The sequence below is a fragment of the Schistocerca americana genome, chromosome X, assembly GCF_021461395.2.
Source record: "Schistocerca americana isolate TAMUIC-IGC-003095 chromosome X, iqSchAmer2.1, whole genome shotgun sequence".
Lineage (NCBI taxonomy): Eukaryota > Metazoa > Arthropoda > Insecta > Orthoptera > Acrididae > Schistocerca > Schistocerca americana.
The window spans coordinates 754,455,245-754,476,229 of record NC_060130.1 but is presented as its reverse complement, the minus strand read 5'-3'; the positions used below and the strand labels follow the sequence as shown (position 1 = coordinate 754,476,229).

Here is a 20,985-nt window from a genome sequence, read left to right as displayed (position 1 = left end):
ATTGTCTGAAAATAAAAAATTAAACTTGTCACTCGAAGGACGACTTCAACCAAGGACCTCTCGTTCCGCAGCTGCTCACGCTAACCACGGAACCACGGCGCTCCTGCGCTCACATTGACTTTGATGTTGCCTATCTTCCGCATGGACTACTCAGTTTGTATATTTTGCTTATTTTTTTCATAGTTCCACACAACTTCTTCCTGTTTTCTCGATTGATCTGTGTTCAGTTTTTCAAGGCCTATCCACTGTGCCAACTTATAACTAAATCTGAGAGGGCTGCGATGGGGAGGTTCCCTTGTTAGTGGGGTATGTGGTCGCCACGGACGGCAGCGCACGCTATGCAACGTGCTCCCTTGCTGGCCACGAGGTTGGTAATGAGTTCTTGTGGCGGGGCGTTCCGTTCTTCCACCACCGCGGTTGACAACTGGTGGATGGTCTCTGACGCATGGAGACGTGCTGCAGTATACCTCCCCAGCGCATCCCACAGGTTCTCAATGGGATTTAAACTCCTGGAAACAGGCAGGCCAGTCCCTTCACTGAATATCATCTCGTTCCAGGAGCTCCTCCATATGCGAAGTTTGATGCTATCGCTTACTGCCATCCATAGAAATGAAGTGAAGTCAGCGGACAGCACAGGTGAAGGAGCTCTTGGAACGAGAGGATATTCGGCGAATGGAAGGGCAGCCCGTTCCCCCGACTTAATTCCCGTGATTACGTGTAGGATGCTTTGGCGAGACGTACTGCAGCACATCTACATGCACAAACGACCATCCAGCATTAGTCAGCTCCCCGTTACCAGAGCATGCACTGCCGTCGCTGGTGATCACACATCCTACTGAGAACGATGTCCACATTTTGTAATGTCCAGACCATTATAAATCGCAGTGACTTCAATGTAATTATGGTCTTGGAATAAAAGTCTCATTCCCGTTTGTCACACTGCGTATTTCTTTCAGTTACCTTTTGTACTGTACTGTAGCAGTTTTATCTATGCATGATCCAAGTTACTTGGCAATGACACATCACGCGAAAGATATTTCTGTCATTACGTATTGCTCACCTGTGTACTTTCAAAATTTCATGCAACATCTACGATGTTCTGACAGAGAGAATATCTATACTGCTTTACATTACTGGCCATTAAAATTACTACATCACGAAGATGACGTCCTACAGACGCGAAATTTAACCGACAGGAAGAAGATGCTGTGATATGCAAATGATTAGCTTTTCAGAGCATTCACACAAGGTTGGCGCCACTGGCGACACCTACAACGTGCTGACATGAGGAAAGCTTCCAACCGATTTCTCATCCACAAACAGCAGCTGACCGGCGTTGCCTGGTGAAACGTTGTTGTGATGCCTCGTGTAAGGAGGAGAAATGCGTACCATCACGTTTCCGACTTTGATAAAGGTCGGATTATAGCCTATCGCGATTGCGGTTTATCGTATCGCGACATTGCTGCTCGCGTTAGTCGAAATCTAATGACTGTTAGCAGAATATGAAATCGGTGGGTTCAGGAGGGTAATACGGAACGCCGTACTGGATCCAAACGGCCTCGTATCACTAGCAGTCGAGATGACAGGCATCTTATCCGCATGGCTGTAACGGATCGTGCAGCCACGTCTCGATCCCTGAGTCAACAGATGGGGACGTTTGCAAGACAACAACCATCTGCACGAACAGTTCGACGACGTTTGCAGCAGCATGGGCTATCAGCTCGGAGACCATGGCTGCGGTTACCCCTGACGCTGCATCACAGACAGGAGCGCCTGCAATGGTGTACTCGACGACGAACCTCGGTGCATGAATGGGAAAACGTCATTTTTTCGGATGATTCCAGGTTCTGTTTACAGCATCATGATGGTCGCATCCGTGTTTGGCGACATCGCGGTGAATGCACATTGGAAGCGTGTATTCGTCATCGCCATACTGGCGTATCACCCGGCGTGATGGTATGGGGTGCCATTGGTTACACGTCTCGGTCACCTCTTGTACGCATTGACAGCACTTTGAACAGTGGACGTTACATTTCAGATGTGTTACGACCCGTGGCTCTACCCTTCATTCGATCCCTGCGAAAGCCTACATTTCATCAGGATAATGCACGACCGCATGTTGCAGTTCCTGTACAGGCCATTCTGGATACAGAAAATGTTCGACTGCTGCCCTGGCCAGCACATTCTCCAGATCTCTCACCAACTGGAAACGTCTGGTCAATGGTGGCCGAGCAACTGGCTCGTCACAATACGCCAGTAACTACTCTTGATGAACTGTGGTATCGTGTTGAAGCTGCATGGGCAGCTGTACCTGTACACGCCATCCAAGCTCAGTTTGACTCAATGCCCAGCCATATCAAGGCCTTATTACGGCCAGAGGTGGTTGTTCTGGGTACTGATTTCTCAGGATCTATGCACCCAAATTGCGTGAAAATGTAATCACATGTCAGTTCTAGTATAATATTTTTGTCCAATGAATATCCGTTTATCATGTGCATTTCGTCTTGGTGTAGCAATTTTAATAACCAGTAGTGTAGTTAGATGAGTTAGTCAATCAAAAAGAAAACCCAAACATTATTGTAAAAAACCTTCACTGAATATTGCCACCATTTGCTAAAGTCTAAACGATAGCTTCCATCTTTATCCAGGCTAGGAACAAAAATCTCTGCAATAATATGCATCATAGCCGTACAAGTATTTCATTATTGTTATTTCATTACTGTACTTCTTGCTCTTTGGTATAGCCAATCAAATTACTAAGTGACGTGGTGACAGATGTGAGCACATACGTCCACTATCTTATTTCTAGGCTAGCCCATGTTCAGCTTGTCACATATCAGTGATGCAGGTCCCTAAGATGTTATGTATACAGCAAAATCTTGTCTCAAGTAAGTAAACTGCGAAGGTCTTACATATCTACATCTACATATATACTCTGCTAGCCACCAAGCGGTGTGTAGCAGAGGGCACAACTTGCGCCAAAGTCATATCCCCACCCCAACCCCCCCGCCCCCTGTTCCATTCGCGGATCGAGCGATGGAAAAACGACTGTCTGAACGCCTCAGTACGAGTTCTAATTGCCGTTCTCTTTGACTGGTGATCATTGCTCGATTAGAAAATTGGTGGTAATAATGTATGTCCTACATTCTCGGTGAAGATCGGATTTCGGAATTTAGTAAATAGCCCCTTCCGTTTAGCGCGCCGTCTATCTCCAAGTGTGTCCCACTTCAAACTTTCTATGATATTTGTAACGCTCTCGAGATGGGTAAATGTACCAGTCACGAATCTTTCCGCTCTTCTTTGGACCTTTTCAATCTTTTGAATCAGACCAAGTGGTAAGGGTCCCATACAGACGAACAATAAGACTGGACGAACTAACGTATTGTAAGCTATTTCCTTTGTTGAAGCACTGCATTGCTTCAGGATGATCAAATCGTTGGCATCATTTCAGTACTGCTCGACGTGAAATTGAATATGGTCCGTACACAGCCAGAATTGAATGGTGACTCTGTACAGTTTAGACTGTCCCGCGTACTTCAACTTTGTAGTGCGATTACAGTTTCCGCACCATCTCGCCCGCACACTGCAATGCCCCTGTTATCCGTACGGCAGCAGAAATGTGTTCCCGGCAAGCCCAGAACATGTACTCTCTTCTAACAATGCGCCACTCTCGTTGAACGTTAGTCTTAACGTATGGCGACATGTATATCCTATTTAGAAGTCCCCTCGCACAACTTAACACGCGATTTTTAAAAGGGTGACCGATTCTTGAGTATTGCTCGGAAGTCTGTGATCTGTGCCAGGCACTATTAATAGAAAAGACAGAGAAAATCGAAACAGGATCGGGACGTTTCATCACAGGTTCATCTAATAATCGCGAGAACGTGACGGAGATATTTCTTAAATTCGCATAGGCAGATGGTGCAAGAGAGGTGTTGTGCAACATGGAGTTTACTGTTAAAATTCCAAGAGCGTACTTTCCAGGGAGCCTGCTTATCATTTCCTCCTCCACAATCATTCTTCCTACGTGCCATCGGCGAATGGAACAGGAAATCAGGCGCCTTATGTACTCTCCGCCATTCTACGTTTAGGGCAGATGGAATACTGCAGAAAATGCAAGGTGGCTTTAGCTACGTAAATGTAGTCTTCATTTGGTATGCAACATAAGATGAAAAGCACGAAATTCTCTATTGTATGGATGTCGAGGTCTTCAATGTGTCTGTTACGTTGTAGGGCAAGAACAAAAGGAGTTTACGCATTCTGTGACGTCAGTCGCATACAATTTATGTCATGCTGATGCCGAAAGTCGTCTTGTTAGGTTCAGAACGCTACGCTGTGACATAAAATAACTTTCGTTTGTGTGAGTGTGTGTGTGTGTGTGTGTGTGTGTGTGTGTGTGTGTGTGTATGAGATAGTTATAGTGAGTGATGTCACGCGCCGGTTCTGCGAAGCTGCAGCGGGCTCCCACGGTGTGGCAGAGGCCACCAGGTCGCCCCGGCGCAGCGCAGCCGCAGACGCCGCAAGGACGCGTGTTCGAACATTGGCGCTAACCTTCACCCACCAGACGCGTCTGCACTCACTTCCACATTTCGATGAGCTAGCACGACGCAGCATAATCGCATTTCCACTGGAAGTTAATTTTTTTCGTATAATTGTACGCTACTCTATGTAGTTCTGTTTGGGAGTGGAACAGGTAGAGAAGATGCTAGTTGTGGTACGAGGTACCCTCCGCCACGCACCGTATGGTGGATTGCGGAGTATGTATGTAGATGTAGATGTACTACTAAAGCGGCAAATATTGTCGGTAGGTTACCATAATTTTCCTTAACAATCGTCCTGGATCGTAACTATGGTCCACTCTGCTAGTCTGAAATTATAGTGTTGTTCAGGCCAGTTCAATTCTTGTCTGCATTTGAAAGACAGACAGGTGCTGCACTTAATGAAACAGCTAACTTGCTATACTGGCTTACTTGGAAAGCGTCAATTGCTGTTGAACTTCCTTGACAAGTGAACGTGGTTTTGGTTTTGTTGCAAACTTTTTGTGTGACCATAAACAGCTAAGTAAATTTAAATACTGTTGTACGCCATTTTTGTTTCTCATTATTTAGCAATGATCTGTCGCAGATATTTTTCGTAAATATACATTGCATGATATTTTGTAAAATAATTTAAACTTGAGACGTAACTGTGATCCAAAATTTACACCTATAGAGTGTTCATTTTAAATAGGTTTACATTGCTAATACGCTCTTTAAATTCCTGAAATTGAAATAGCTTTTTTAATACAAATTACAGGGTATGAAATGAAAATAGAATAGGTGGGGGCATATCGTCCTTATGCTCCAGGTAGAATGGACTTCATTTTAAGGGAAATAGTTGAAAATAAGCTGAGTCAGAGGAAACCATTTAAAGTTACAGTCATTGTCAAATATGAGGTCGAAATATGGTCAAATAGAGTCATTAAAGTTTGTAAAACTGGAGAGAAGTTAGTTATATGACCAGAATTAGAAAATTGTGAATTTGGCCTAAAGAAAGAGATTTTTCTCATGCCCAACGCAACTGATGTAAGTTTCAAAATTCACCCTCCAGTTAACGCGTCCAACAAAAGAGAACTACATTAGGTAACGTAAGTCAAAGGCATGTGAATCAAATGAACAACTGTTTCACTCATTTTTTATGTAAGGTTATTTAAATTTCATAAATTTGCAAAATAAACGTGTTGAGTAATGTTTTTCTTTCGTATCCTTCTCAAATAAATCGACATAAGAACAGTAACCATAAGTTACGATAATATATGTGAGGTAGAGCACAGTTAAGAACATCGGCAACTAACTATAGTCCAATTTTTAATAATTAATACCTGCACTGATAATACTTCAGCCGCGCGGGATTAGCCGAGCGGTCTTGGGCGCTGCAGTCGTGTACTGTGTGGCCGGCGGAGGTTCGAGTCCTCCCTCGGGCATGGGTGTGTGTGTTTGTCCTTAGGATAATTTAAGTTAAGTAGTGTGTAAGCTTAGGTACTGATGACCTTAGCAGTTAAGTCCCATCAGATTTCACACACATTTGAACTTTTTTTTTTCATAATACTTCAAATTGAAAACTGGAATAATAGAAACGTTCCTTTCACTTCAGCGTACACTTGAAAAAAGGAAGTAATTTGAATGTCATGTGAACACGCTCTCCTGACAAAAAGAAAAAAAATATTGTGGTAATAGGACCACATTTATGGTAAAATGCGGCAACTTTAATAGGCACAAGTTTAATAGAGTTACATGAAATTAAAACAAGAGCAGACGTAATTCCTGTAAAGGAAATAGAAAAATGTTTTACAGCAATTCAGGGCAATTGAACTTTCTCAAGCGCTGTGAAGTTTTGTTTCGGTTAATGTTCGCAGCAATTGTTTAATAGACATACCGGTTTCGACTTGTCAGTCATTACCAGTGCTTTTATAAAAATAAGAAACCGTATGCAAGCAAACTTTGACGACATGATACTAACATACAAAACAAATCTGTAAGCACATTACCTGAGCAAGGAGGCGCAGTGTTTAGCACAATATACTCGCATTCGGGAGGACAGTGGTTCAAATTCCTGTCTGGCCATCCAGATTTAGCTTTTCTGTCGCTGGGATGGTGTCCTTTGAAAGGGCACGATTTCTTTCCCCATACTTTCCTAATCTGAGTCTGTGCTGCGACTTTACTGACTCATCGCCGACGGAACATTAAACTCTAATCTTCTTTCCTTCTAAGTACACTACATAAATTTTAAAAGTCGTAACATAAATAACTGAAGAATGGAAATGTCAGACATTCTAAGTGCCATTTTTTCACCAAACCGGTTTTCATTACTATTGTGTTCCTGGTACTTTTGCATATTCCTAGACTTATTCCAAGTGCCAAATCATGGAGAAAATGTTTAAAACATTCATTAGTGCATGGTGCATGTTCTTTGTGTCAAGCAGGACACACCACTGTCGTTCCAAGCGCCATGCGTCAAGGTCTCTCCCATATAGTTGATCCACAGTTTGTGCGGTAAACAGAGTGCATGTAAGCTTTTGTTAGCACCAACAAAACATCTTTGTAACGAAAGGAGATAATTTGGGTTTAAAATCACTAAAAGAAGTTGAAGAAGTGAACAGACAAGAAAACGTGTGTCTGGAATATGTTACGAAAGGTCATTTCTTCTTAAGCAGCACAGGGAGTTCTACAGAAGGTTCTTAAAACAACAGGTCGCAAGCATGAAGTTGTGAAAGAAACAATAGTCGATACTGAGAGATTCTTTTCTTGAATCTAATTTTGTTATTCTCTTGTAAAAAATTTAAAAGATATGAGATATATGATTTTCCTGACTACAGTTCTGCTAGATGATATCTAACTGCTGTATTTCTGTACTTGTATTATTACAAATAAAACAAATAAAACTTTATGTCTCACCATTAATGGCACATGGAACAAAAACTTTCTTATTGACACTTAGAACTAGTCATTCCATCTATAGCAACTAGAACTTCCTTAATAAATTATTTTTTTCCAGTTTGTCTCATTATTTTTTCCAAGCGAGCATTATAATTCTGTGGTATCAGGAAACCTTCTTATTTTTTTGCATACAAAGTTATGCACAAAAATACACTCCTGGAAATGGAAAAAAGAACACATTGACACCGGTGTGTCAGACCCACCATACTTGCTCCGGACACTGCGAGAGGGCTGTACAAGCAATGATCACACGCACGGCACAGCGGACACACCAGGAACCGCGGTGTTGGCCGTCGAATGGCGCTAGCTGCGCAGCATTTGTGCACCGCCGCCGTCAGTGTCAGCCAGTTTGCCGTGGCATACGGAGCTCCATCGCAGTCTTTAACACTGGTAGCATGCCGCGACAGCGTGGACGTGAACCGTATGTGCAGTTGACGGACTTTGAGCGAGGGCGTATAGTGGGCATGCGGGAGGCCGGGTGGACGTACCGCCGAATTGCTCAACACGTGGGGCGTGAGGTCTCCACAGTACATCGATGTTGTCGCCAGTGGTCGGCGGAAGGCGCACGTGCCCGTCGACCTGGGACCGGACCGCAGCGACGCACGGATGCGCGCCAAGACCGTAGGATCCTACGCAGTGCCGTAGGGGACCGCACCGCCACTTCCCAGCAAATTAGGGACACTGTTGCTCCTGGGGTATCGGCGAGGACCATTCGCAACCGTCTCCATGAAGCTGGGCTACGGTTCCGCACACCGTTAGGCCGTCTTCCGCTCACGCCCCAACATCGTGCAGCCCGCCTCCAGTGGTGTCGCGACAGGCGTGAATGGAGGGACGAATGGAGACGTGTCGTCTTCAGCGATGAGAGTCGCTTCTGCCTTGGTGCCAATGATGGTCGTATGCGTGTTTGGCGCCGTGCAGGTGAGCGCCACAATCAGGACTGCATACGACCGAGGCACACAGGGCCAACACCCGGCATCATGGTGTGGGGAGCGATCTCCTACACTGGCCGTACACCACTGGTGATCGTCGAGAGGACACTGAATAGTGCACGGTACATCCAAACCATCATCGAACCCATCGTTCTACCATTCCTAGACCGGCAAGGGAACTTGCTGTTCCAACAGGACAATGCACGTCCGCATGTATCCCGTGCCACCCAACGTGTCCTAGAAGGTGTAAGTCAACTACCCTGGCCAGCAAGATCTCCGGATCTGTCCCCCATTGAGCATGTTTGGGACTGGATGAAGCGTCGTCTCACGCGGTCTGCACGTCCAGCACGAAAGCTGGTCCAACTTAGGCGCCAGGTGGAAATGGCATGGCAAGCCGTTCCACAGGACTACATCCAGCATCTCTACGATCGTCTCCATGGGAGAATAGCAGCCTGCATTGCTGCGAAAGGTGGATATACACTGTACTAGTGCCGACATTGTGCATGCTCTGTTGCCTGTGTCTATGTGCCTGTGGTTCTGTCAGTGTGATCATGTGATGTATCTGACCACAGGAATGTGTCAATAAAGTTTCCCCTTCCTGGGACAATGAATTCACGGTGTTCTTATTTCAATTTCCAGGAGTGTAGATACATTGTCTTTTGTTCCTCCTGACAAATGTGAGCTTTTGCACTCAGAAATATTGACATTTCCACTCTTCACATGTAAACTGTCTCAGCTGTGCCCTCTCCCAACAAGATGGTAAATAAGAACAAGTTTCTCTTATAATATACCAGATATGAGATTTAATTACGTTCGTTCATTCTCCTGTTCAAAAATTTCATTACTGGAGCGTATCTCACGCTAATTTCGTCTTAAAACGCCCTGCGCACGTATAATTATTTCACTGGAACAACAGAATTCCAGCGTTTCTTTCGTGATACAAGGAATGCTCAGCTCCTGCACAAAATCTTTGTGGGATGCCAATTCTTGTTTAAGTTAGTGAACGTCCAGTCAGCTTTGGTTGCTGCGAATGAAATTTATGTCTTGATGTGTAGAGTGTATCATAATTAAAAATGAAAACTGACATGAGTTAAAGATTACGACAGTTCAAGCAAAAACGTTCCAGTAAACATGGTTCCGCAAACCAACCATTTGCGAGATAATTTTGATGACTTCCCTACGAAATATTGCTCTAGTAATTAATCTGTATTTGAAACGTAAAGTCTTCGATTAACTTCCCATCTAAGTGGCCTCAAATTTTACTCATGATCTACCTTAACAAGAAACGTGTGGGCGTGCTGAAAAGTAATGCCTTCGAATTTTTTATCTGAAAACTCTTAAAGCTTTTTACATAAAACAAACTTTATTACATGTGTGAAGACTCAAGCGATGGATGAAAAGCTTTGCCAAGACTAGGATTCGAACCCAGGTCTCCTTCTCACAAGGCAGATGCGCTAACCACTACGCCACCCTGGCATAGTGCCTTTGTGCAACTGCACAGAGTAACTTAGCACGTCTCCCTCCTCAGCCCAAATTCTCGTTCACCCTTCAGCCCACTTGGTGTTCCTAAACTCGAATAGCATTGCAGAGACCTTGGTACAAATTTTCGTTCATCGCTTCAGTCAGCATATATACATCATAGATGTTTGGGACTTGAAAACATCTCTAGAACCAAATAGATTCATTTGGCAGACTTTATTAACATTCTGCATTTTCGTTCTTCATGTCTACATATTTATGTCTCTACATAGTCACCCTGACAACAAAAGCATTTCTCCCAATGAGAGACCAGTTTCTTTATACCGTCACTGTAGAATGTCTGTCTTTGATAACGGAGGCACAACCTCACCTCTGCTTCCACTACTTCATCACTTCAAAGTGAAAACCTCGAAGGTCTTCTTTAAGTTTTGCAGACAGATCAAAATCGCTGGGGGTCCAGTCGGGGCCGGCCCATGTGGCCGAGCGGTTCTAGGCGCTTCAGTCAGGGACCGCGCTGCTGCTGCGAACGTACTTTCGAATCCTGCCTCGGGCAAGGATGTGTGTGATGTCCTTACGTTAGTTAGGTTTAAGAAGTTCTAAGTCTAGGGGACTGATGACCTCAGATGTTAAGTCTCATAGTGCTTAGAGCCATTTGAACCCAGTCGGGGCTGTATGGAGGATGATCGATGACAGTGAACCCAAGGCGTCGGATTGTTGCAGATGTTGCAACGCTCGTGTGTAGTCTGGCATTGTTATGCTGAAAGATAGGGTATTCAAAGAGGACGAACTCTTCTCTGGTTAGAAACTCGATTACAACGCGCTGTTTCTCCCGCACCGACAAAGTTACATTACATACCGCAATGTCACACGGTATGATTCGGAGACCTCTGGAGGCAGAGGATTGCATCAGCGAAGCGGGAACTTCCACCGAGTAATATGCATGATATGTAATACTTGAACCGATATTTAGAAGAGACTAAAACTTCTGAGGCATTACTTTTAATCATGCCCTCGTACATTATTACTTCAGCACATTACATGTTAAAATTTAATGAACATTCGTACCTATTAAAAATGTGTGTCGATACATGTCCTCCTCAAGTTGGGGTGCAATACTGCATTCGTCTCAGCAGTGAGTCACAAATTCTTGCAAACACTCACGGACCGTCTCGTAATTATTGACAGAACTATACAATCCGCTACTGCCGTTCTTTGACTGTATGAATAAGAGCGCCTTACAAGTCACTTTTGAGATGTCCCCAGACTGAATAACGCAAAGAACTGAGGTCAGCTGATCTTGGAGGCCAAGGTGGAGGCTCTGCTTGACCATTTTAGCGCGTTACGGGTCCATCAGCAGCAAAATGTGCCGATGCCCCACATTCCACAACCACGGGCTATGGGTGAAATTTAAGCCCAATAACAAGGGGAATTGACAGAAAAGTTTATATTTCAGATACGTCTGTACTAACCGGGATAGTTCTATACATTGAAGCCTGTGGCGGCTCATAATCACACATTCATAATAATCTCAAAAACGACTCTTCCGCAGACGCATGCTTATTGGAACGGTTTTGCGTCTATTATCGTATCCTTTCACTCGTGTCAGTTTTGGATGTTAATTATTATATAAATCATGCGTCAATGAATATTCAGCGCGCTGGCCGCTGTGGACGAGCGGTTCTAGGCGCTTCAGTATGGAACCGCGCCACCGCTACGGTCGCAGGTTCGAATCCTACCTCGGGCTTGGATGAGTGTGATGTCCTTAGGTTGGTTAGGTTTAAGTAGTTCTAGGTTCTAGGGGACTGATGACCTCCGATGTTAAGTCCCATAGTGCTGAGAGCCATTTGAACCATTTTTTATTCAGCGAATTGGATCGTCTGCACTAACTACAATTTTTATTCTTATTTCAAACGTCTATAAGTTATGTTACAGTGCCCATAGCATTCAGTTTAAACTTTTACCATCACTATCTATCGAACATTGATGTTTGTTTTGGCGTTTTGCCTCATAGATACAGATTATTGTACGAGGCGTGCTGAAAATTAATGCCTCCGAATTTTTATGTGAAATCTCTCAAAGCTTTTCAAATAAAACAAAAGTTATTAACATTCTACACGTTTCTTCTTCGTGTCTAGATATTTATTTCTCAACGCATTTACCCTAGCGAGCAACACATTTTTCCTAACTAGAGACCAGCTTGTTGTGTCACTATAGAATGTTTGACTTTGTTGACGGAGGCACAACCTCACCTCTGCTTGCACTGCTTCATCTCTATGAAAGCCGAGTCCTCGAAGGTATTCCTTAAGTTTCTGAAACAGAAACAGTTGGGACTTAGGTAGGATGATCGATGACTGTGAACCTGAGGCGCCGGATTGCCGTAGATTTTGCAACGCTCGTGTGTGTTCTGGTATTGTCAGCTGAAGGACAGGCAGCTCCATTTGTGGACGAACTCTCCGAATCCGAAACTCGATTACAACACACTGTTTCTCGCACATCGACATAGCTACATAGTACACTGTCATGTTACACGCTATAGTTCGGCGTCCTCTAGCGGCAGAGGGATGTAAATACACTACTGGCCATTAAAATTGCTACACCACGAAGATGACGTGCTACACGCATGGCAAAACGTCATTTTTTCGGATGAATCCAGGTTCTGTTTACAGCATCATGATGGTCGCATCCGTGTTTGGCGATATCACGGTGAACGCACATTGGAAGCGTGTATTCGTCATCGCTATACTGGCGTATCACCCGGCGTGATGGTATGGGGTGCCATTGGTTACACGTCTCGGACACCTCTTGTACGCATTGACAGCACTTTGAACAGTGGACGTTACATTTCAGATGTGTTACGACCCGTGGCTCTACCCTTCATTCGATCCCTGCGAAAGCCTACATTTCATCAGGATAATGCACGACCGCATGTTGCAGGTCCTGTACAGGCCTTTCTGGATACAGTAAATGTTCGACTGCTGCCCTGGCCAGCATATTCTCCAGATCTCTCACCAATTGAAAACATCTGGTCAATGGTGGCCGAGCAACTGGCTCACCACAATACCCCAGTCACTACTCTTGATGATCTGTGGTATCGTGTTAAAGCTGCATGGGCAGCTGTACCTGTACACACCATCCGAGCTCAGTTTGACTCAACGCCCAGGCGTAGCAAGGCCGTTATTACGACCAGAGGTGGTTGTTCTGGGCACTGATTTCTCAGGATCTATGCACCCAAATTGCGTGAAAATGTAATCACATGTCAGTTCTAGTATAATATATCTGTCCAATGAATACCAGTTTATCATCTGCATTTCTTCTTGGTGTAGCAATTTTAATGGCCAGTAGTGTATATAAACTTGGGCTACGTACAAAGAACTCAGAATTGTTAGTTACTTCTCACTCTGATTAAATTTAAGTTCTTTGAATTGTCAAACCTGTAAATGTATTTTTTAATTCATTCAATTTTGTGAAAAGAATTTTAATTGATACTTTCAGTTTGTACTTATTAACTCATTGCTTCTTTAATTTGTTGACTTAACGGAAAAATTTAACTTGGAATAACACAATGTTCAGTGACATTATATTAATGAAAACAAAGAGTACAAATATGTATTTTAAAATTTTTGCTATATTCATGTACTATGTTTAAAGTAACCACAATTTAATTTTCTATTTTTTTTTTTTTTTTAATTTCGTGCTTGGTTGCATGCGCAATTGCTGAAGCTGCTTGAAGGAATAATAAAAAAAAAAAAAAACGTGTTTTACTCCCACTCTATATCTGTCCTCTATCTAATTTTGTTCTCTCTTCTTACTGTCCACTGCTTGTTTCCACTCACGAGCTCACGTGCTTGAGTCCGTGCGAAAGCTTTTTTTCGCAGTTTTCGCTCCTTTTTCTCGAGTTTTGCAGTTTTAAAGCTTTGTTCAAGTATATCACATTACATTTGCATATATTATCGGTTCGGCAGACAGTTTTAATCTTCCAGGAAGTTTCATACCAATGCACACTCCGGTGCAGAGCGAAGATTTCATTCTAGGAATAGAAATGATACCTTTAACCAGTTTTCTCTAATTTCAATTTTTCGTCATTTCTGCACACTTCAATGCATTCTAAGTTTTGCATAAGTGCCTCGCGTTTTTCATGTCTTAAGGCCTAAATTTTCTAGTTTATCACTACTTAAGCATTTTTTGCCATTTCGTACTTTCAAAGTATTGCACAAACGTCTGATTACTTACCTAACTCCCGTCATCTAGCAATAAAATCGATAGCTTTTCGTTATTCCGACTTGACACTTTCGTGAGAAAATTTTCACTATTTCAGCTAGATTTTGTGCACAGCATAATACGGTGCCGCTTTAATTACCAAGCCACTTAAAATCATAGAAAATAGAAGTAATACGAAAGGCTAAGTAATTCCAGGTACTGTAATGTCAGTTTCTGAAAAAAAATTAGTTTCCTTTTCTCAACATTGAGTACGCTGTCTGGTTCGCCGTTGCTGCAGCTGATCATTGTTGCCTTAGACGGTATGCGTATCGCACTACACTCTCATCTCAAGTGTTCGCGACCCGACGATGGACATTTCTATACTTTTCCTGTTAATTTCTCACTCGACAGATACTGAATGAGTCCATCGCCAGTTTTTAAGGCCTACCAGATTTAATAGTCTCAGTACACTCCGTGTTTTCGGGTTCGATTCCCGGCGGGGTCAGGGATTTTCTCTGCCTCGTGATGACTGGGTGTTGTGTGATGTCCTTAGGTTAGTTAGGTTTAAGTAGTTCTAAGTTCTAGGGGACTGATGACCTTAGATGTTAAGTCCCATAGTGCTCAGAGCCATTTGAACCATCTCAGTACACTGATGTTCCAAAACATTATGACTACTGCCCATCGCGAGGTTTAATGCCTCCTGATGGTGTTGTGGGGATCTGTCGCTGTAAGAAAAGAATGTAAGCGGAAGAAAGACAAAAGAGCAGTCATTATAGCGAAGATATGGACCACAAATGCATAAATCCACTGATATAAGCGTATTTGACGAAAGGCACATCATTGTTTCGCTGAGGCTGGAAACGAGAATCTCTGAAACCGCGAAGCGGGTCACCTGTTGGAGTACTACTGTCTTGAGTAGCTATGGAAAGTGATTGAAGGATGGTGAAATAACGAGTTGGCCGTATGGTGTTGGACGACCACGTCTCATCGCAAAACGTAGAGGTCGGAGAATCTCCCACTGTGTAATCCACGATAGTCAGCAATCTGTAGCAGATCTGACGACAGAGTACAGTGCTTGTGCAGACACAAATGTTTCGGAGCACGCCGCTCAAGGGTCGTTGTTGAACATGGAGCTCTGCATCACACGCCCCCACATGTTCCTGTGTTGATCCAACGACATCGCCAGTTATGATTGCAGTGGGCACAGCATCACTGAGTTTTCACAGTGGATCAGCAGAAACGTGTCATATGTTGAATGAATCGCGCTCCTTGCTACACCAGGTCGATGGCTGGGTCCTTACATGCAGTCATTCAGGCGAATGCCTGTACGGAACGTGCACCGCGCTACAGATGAAGGGCGGTGACAGCAGAATTACGCTGTGGGGTACATTGAGTTGGCTTCCGTCGGATCTATGGTGGTAATACAAGGCACCATGACAGTTGTGAACTACGTGAACATTATTGCTGATCACCTGCATCGCTTCACGCACCAAGTCTCCCACTACGGCGGTGACATCTTCCAGCAAGATAACTGTCCGTGTTGCACGGTCAGAATCTTGCTCCAATGGAATGAGGGGCATGAAAGTGAACTCAAGCGCCAGATCTGTACACATTGGAACACACATCGGGCGCCAATTGCGTGCCCGTAAACCACCATTGCATAATTTGAGAGAATTGCTTGATCTGTGTGTACACCATCTGGTGCAACATACTTCTGGAATACTGTCAAGAACTTGTAGAATCCATGCCAAGCAGAACCTTTCTGGTACTGTGTTTGAAAAGTGGAACAGGTGGTCATTATGTTCTGGCTCATCGGTGTACCTATGATGTTAATTTTTTGGTTTGAGTCAAGCTGGCAGCAGTTTCCAAGTTGTGTTAGACGTCGAGCATAAGGCTATATGCATGGGTATTGGATGGTGTGAATCCTCACATCTTCTACGGTGCTTGTGCGGATCCTCAGTGTTGCCTTACGTTTCTCATCAAAAAAACCTGATATCGCAATAGATCATATATGACCTATGTCAGTGAATCACTGTCAAAATAATCGATTTTGTATTACGCTAGTTGAAGATGGTTCAAAGCCAGAAATGCGACATTGCATAAAATAAAGCTATACAAAAAAAAGGCTGTTGCTTTATTTCTTCTAGCAATTCAATCAAAACCACGATGCTCGATCGCCATTTATATGGATAAATTAATGTTTGTCTACACTGAATGCTTGCATTGTAACCATGGGATAATTTCTGAGCGGCACTGAAAGATATTGGTTGCTGTTCTATTGAACAGACAACGTTAATTTAACAACACAGTAATAATAAAATGTGGACTGTCTAGACTCAGACCGAGCACGCTGTCAACACTGCTCTCAGTGAAAGCATCAAGAAACTACAAGTATCGGTGTGGGGCCCCGAGTAAGTCGTAAGGAAATCTAACATAGACCAGTACGACAAGCGAAATTCACAAGTGCAGCTATTCTGCAGCTGTTCGAACAAAACAGAAACGCTCAGTACATTCATTGCAAGGAAATGTAACATACATAGCATTAACCCTAAACAGATCTGTCGCCTAGCATAGTTTTCCCAATAACGAACAGTCATAACAAGCGCGATATGTTGATACCACTGGATGTCAACACAAACAAGACCGCCTTCAGATTTCTTTTTGTAAATATACACTGCCTGACAAAAAAGTGACGCACCCAAGAGACAGGGTCGGATATTAATATAACTTCGTACACATACACATCATCGGCGGGCTTGTAGCAATGTCAGGTACAAAGGCCACTAGAGTATATTAGCGTTGTTGTGTTGATACTAGGTATGGTAGGATATGTAAGGGCATGAACGGTATCAGATTATGCCCCATCACCGTGAAGGACGCAGATATGCCGCATATACAGAGTTTGAAAGTGAGCGGTTGGTCGAATCATGCAGTAACCAAATTTGTGGGGCATTCGCATGTGAAAGTGACACGATGTTGGACTGCATGGAAACTTGACGGCAGACATACTCGTCGTCGCGGTTCCGGTCGACCACGTCTGGTTACCGTCGACTCACTTTAAGTACCTGGCAGAATGTTCATAGAATCAGTTTCACACTGTTTCTCTGCCGTTCTCCTCTCGGACAGCACGGGGAAAAACGATCACTTAAATCTTGTTTCATTACGAAGATCATTTCTCCCTATGTCGTTGGGCATGAACAGAATATTTTCGCATTCGGGAGATGGTAATTTCGTGAAAATATCTCGCTCCAGCAAAGAACGCCTTTGTTTTAATAATTGCCACCCCAAAATGCGTATCACACTAGTGACACTCTCTTCCCCATTTCACGATAGCAAAAAACGAGCTGCCCTTCTTTGAACTTTGTCGATGTCCTCCATCAACCCTACTTGGTACGGATCCCATACCGTGCATTGTTTGGGCAAGACTCATCTATCGACTACCAGACTCGCTTCGTTATGTAACCGAAAGCCTTTGAGAAAACCTCAGTTCCCTTGTACATGAGTTCAATAATTATACTGCAGTCACTGGAGCAGACTTTAATCACCCGACAATCAATTTGGATAATAATAACTTTTTTTATGAAATAACCGCCATTTTGACTATAGAACAGGTTTTATTTCACAATCTAGATTTCGGCCTTAGGCCATTATTAAGTGTTGCAACTGCAGCAGATTAAAGCACAATAAAAGTACAAGTATCAGAAAAAAGCCTTCCTCCATGCCAACCAAGATGGATTGTGAAAACACAGGATATATTAAACCAACTTGCACTTTCCTCACATGACATCTTGAAAGCCATGGATCGCGGCAGTCAGATAGATGCAGTATCTCTCGATTTTCAAAAAGTATTTGACTGAGTACCACACCTACGCTTATTATCAAAAGTGATGGTTCCAATGGCTCTGAGCACTATGGGACTTAACATCTGAGGTCATTAGTCCCCTAGAATTTAGAACTACTTAAACCTAACTAACCTAAGGACATCACACACATCCATCCCCGAGGCAGGATTCTAACCTGCGACCGTAGCGATCGCGCGGTTCCAGACTGAAGCGCCTAGAACCGCTCGGCCACACCGGCCGGCTATCAAAAGTGAGATCGTACGGGATATCCGACGAAATCTGTGACTGGATCGAAGATTTCTTGGTCAGGACGCAGCACGTTCTCTTCGAAGGAACATTATCAACAGATGTACAAGTAACTTCGGGTGTGCCAGAGGAAAGTGTGTTGGGTCCTTACTATTCATGTTGTATACTAATGATCTTGCGGACAATATTAATAGTAACCTCAGATTTTCTACAATGAAGTACAGTAACAAAGCTGTACAAATATTCCGTCAGACCATGATAAGATTAAAGTGGTGCAAAGATTGGCAACTTGCTTGAAATGTTCAGAAATGTAAAACTGTGCACTTCACAAAACGAAAAAAGATAGTGTCCCATAAATATAAGATCAGTGACTTGCAGCTGGAAACCGTAAACTAACACAAAACTCAGAGTGTAACACTTAGTTGGGACAAGAAATGGAACGATAACATAGGTTCAGTCGTGGGTAAAGCAGGTAACAATCTTCGGTTTATCGACAGAATACTAGGGAAATTCAAACAATCTACAAAGGAGGCTGCTAACAAATCATTCGTGCGATCCATCCTAGAAAACTGCTCAAGTGCGACCCGTACCAAATGGAACTGACAGGGGATATTGATCGTATACAGAGAAAGGCGGCACAAATGGTCACAGATTTGTCTGATCCGCGAGAGAGTGCCACAGAGATGTTGAAAGAAGCGAACTGGCGGACTCTTGAAGATAGACGGAAACTATTCTGAGAAAGTCTACTAACGAAGTTTGAAGAACTGGTTTTCAATGATGACTCTAGGAATATGAAACAACCACATCTACATATACATGATTACTCTGCTATTCACAACAAAGTGCCTGGCAGAGGGTTCAATGAACCACTTTCAAGCTGTCTCTCTACCGTTCCACTCTCGAATCCAGTCGCACAACTGAGGCGATACTCTGTAGGCACACAGTTTGGTTAGAAGACGCTTGTGAGGAACGGTGTCGAAAGCCTTCTGGAAGTCTAAAAATATGGAATCAATTTGACATCCCCTGTCGATAGCACTTATTACTTCATGAGTGTAAAGAGCTAGTTGTGTTTCACAGGAACTATATTTTCTGAAACCGGGCTGAATATGTGTCAATAAATCGTTTTCTTCGAGGTACTTCATAATGTTCGAATACAATGTATGTTCCAAACCCCTACTGCAAATCGACGCTAGTGATTTGGGCCTGTAATTCAGCGGATTACTCCTACTTCCCTTTTTGGGTATTGGCGTGAATTGAGCAATTTTCAAGTCTTTAGGTACGGATCTTTCTGTGAGCGAGTGGTTGTAAATAATTGCTAAATATTGAGCTATTTTATCAGCATACTCTGAGAGGAAACTGACTGGTATACAATCTGGACCGGAGGCCCTGCCTCTATTAACTGATTTAAGCTGCTTCGTTACTCCGAGGATATCTACTTCTATGTTTCTCATCTTGGCAGTTGCTCTTGGTTGAAATTCAGGAATATTTACTTCGTCTTCTTTGGTGAATCGGAAAACCGTGTTTAATAACTCTGCTTTAGTGGCACTGTCATCAGTGACTTCACCGTTGTTATCGCTCAGTGAAGGTATTGATTGCGTCTTGCCACTGGTGTGCTTTATGTATGACCAGAATCTCTTTGGGTTTTCTGCCAGATTTCGCGACACCTACATACCGCTCCCGTAGGGGTCATATGAACAAGATTAGATAGCATGCACACAGGCATTTAAACAATCTTTCTTCCCGCGCTCCATACGTGAATGGAACAGGAAAAGGCCCTAATAACTAGTACAGTGCGACATACCCTCCGCCATTCGCTTCGTAGTAGTTTGCAGAGTATAGTTGTAGATATAGAATACGCCAGAAGATGACGGACAAGCGTAGCACTGGCAGTCTCTTTAGGAGACCTGTTGCATATTCTAAGTGTTCTGCCAATAAAACGCAGTCAGATGTTCGCCTCCCCCGCATTATCTACGCGATCGTCCCAATGTAAGTTGCTCGTAATTGTTACCCCAGGCATTTAGTGCCAATGACAGCCTTAGATTTACATGGTTAATCGTGTAACCGAAATTTAACGGATGCATTTCAGTAGTCGTGTGGATGGCCTCACATTTTACATTATTTAGGGTCAGCTGCCGCTTTTGGTTCCACACAGGTATTTCGTATAAATTATTTAGCAATTGGTTTTGATCTTCTGATGATTTTCGAGACGATAAATGACAGCATCTTCTGAAAATAATATAAAATGGCTTCTCAGATTGTCTCCTAAATCATTTATACAGGATTATGAACAGCGGAAGGCCTATATCACCTCCTTGGAGCCGGCCGGAGTGGCCGTGCGGCTCTAGGCGCTACAGTCTGGAGCCGAGCGACCGCTACGGTCGCAGATTCGAATCCTGCCTCGGGCATGGATGTGTGTGCTGTCCTTAGGTTAGTTAGGTTTAATTAGTTCTAAGTTCTAGGAGACTGATGACCTCAGAAGTTAAGTCGCGTAGTGCTCAGAGCCATTTGAACCATTTGAACCTCCTTGGAGAATGCCAGATATCACTTTTTATTCAATGACTTTCCGTCAGTTAATACGAACTGTGACCTTTCTGATAGGAAATAACGAATCCAGTGGCACAATTGAGACGATTCTCCATAGGCACGAAATTTGATTAGTAGTCGGTTGTGAGGATCGGTATGAAAAGCCTAATGAAATCTAGGAAAATATGAACTCAATTTGAGATCCCCTGTCGATAGCATTCATTACTTCAAGAGAGTAAAGAGCTACAAGAACGATATTTTTTTAAACTGAATGTGTCAGTAGATGGTTTTCTT

The 20,985-nt window shown here is 43.4% G+C and overlaps 1 protein-coding gene and 1 non-coding gene across 2 annotated transcripts in view; one reads left to right on the top strand and one right to left on the bottom strand.

Annotated features, from left to right (window-relative positions):
• Positions 1-20,985, top strand: part of LOC124556299 (secreted frizzled-related protein 1-like) — a 416,152-nt gene that overhangs the window by 263,103 nt on the left and 132,064 nt on the right. The window lies entirely within an intron of this gene.
• Trnat-ugu lies at positions 9,809-9,880 on the bottom strand. The gene has a single exon. It is a non-coding gene; the product is annotated as a tRNA-Thr (tRNA).